We start from the raw sequence: 1,629 nt of genomic DNA, 5'->3' as shown, positions 1-1,629 counted from the left end.
CTTGTGTAGGCCCCCCGGGAACATATAGAGCGTATTATGTTCCTACCAAGTACCTTTGGCCTAACTGCTATGGAGTCCTTGGTGACCCAGGATGCATGCTATGGGCAACAGGGACGTTGGACTCAAGTCCTTCTGATGTGCACAACATCCCCCATATGTCACGCCAGAAAGATCTGATATGGAAACACCACTAAGGGATTGGACTTTACCCTAAACATACAGGTAGTAGATTAAAAGATCTGAAAAACTCACTTGGACTTACGTCTGCATCGTCCCAGTGTGAGAAGTAGGAGACTGCTATCCCAAGGTTATGGCACTGAAAGTCTTTGGGCTTGGGTTCAAAGTTCTGGCCTATTGGATAGAGTAGAAACTGCCTCAGAGTTTCCAAGGCTAAAAATCTGCACAAGAGTAGACATCTTCATTTGTTTCTCAAATATTAACAGCCCAACTCATAACCCATTACACTACCGAGGATACTTATTGAATGTATTTTGTACCCATTTAAATAATCAGTTGAGCATACATGTGTGGATTTATTTCTGGACTCTCCATTCTATTTTATTGGTCTATATGTCTGTTATTGTACCAGTACCACACTGTCTTAATTTTTATGGCTTAATAATATGTTTTGAAATCAGAAAGTATGAATCCCCAATATGACTTTTGTAGTTTTAGTTCTCTTAACGCAAATTTTATCTGGAGTATTTTTGTTTGTTTTGTAGTGAAGTCTACCACCTTTGACCTCTACAGTTTTAGGCCCCTATAGCCTCCCCTCACAATTGTGGGGGAGGCCTTCCCCAACCCAAGATTATGACAATATCACCATATATTTTGTTTAAGCACGTTCTTCTGTGCCCAGGGATTCCAGATATGAAACACATGCCCCATGAAGGATAGGGTTGAGGTAGAGGGGTAGGTTTTATTCTTTTTTTTTCTTCAGTTTAAAATATTTTCTTTATTCTTTTTTTATCGTTTTATTAGGGACTCATACAACTCTTATCACAATCCATACATACATCAACTGTGTAAAGCACATCCGCACATTCATTGGCCTCATCATTCTCAAAACATTTGCTCTCCACCTAAGGCCCTGGCATCAAGTTCTCATTTTCCCCCTGCCTCTCTGCTCCCCCCTCCCTCATGAACCCTTGATAATCTACAACACATTATTTTGTCATATCTTGCCCTGTCTGACGTCGCCCTTCACCCACTTTTCTGTTGTCCGTCCTCCAGGGAGGAGGTCACATGTAGATCCTTGTCATCGGTTCCCTTCTTCCAACCCACTCTCCCTCTACCCTCCCAGTATTGCCACTCACACCACTGGTCCTGAAGGGATCATCTGCACTGGATTCCCTGTGTTTCCAGTTCCCATCTGTACCAGTGTACATCCTCTGGTCTAGCCAGACTTGTAAGGTAGAATTGGCATCATGATAGTGGGAGAGGAGAAAGCTTTTAGGAAGTAGAGGAAAGTTGTATGCTTCATCGTTGCTACATCGCACCCTGACTGGCTCCTCTCCTCCCTGAGACCCTTCTGTAAGGGGATGTCCAGTGGCCTACAAATGGGCTTTGGGTCTCCACTCCGCACTATGCCCCTCATTCACAATGATATGATTTTTTTCCTGGTGATGC

This window comes from Echinops telfairi, unplaced genomic scaffold (genome assembly GCF_000313985.2).
Source record: "Echinops telfairi isolate 266 unplaced genomic scaffold, ASM31398v2 ScPeMD7_7472;HRSCAF=8510, whole genome shotgun sequence".
NCBI lineage: Eukaryota > Metazoa > Chordata > Mammalia > Afrosoricida > Tenrecidae > Echinops > Echinops telfairi.
The sequence above is the reverse complement of the archived record's forward strand: the minus strand, read 5'-3'. Positions refer to the sequence as shown.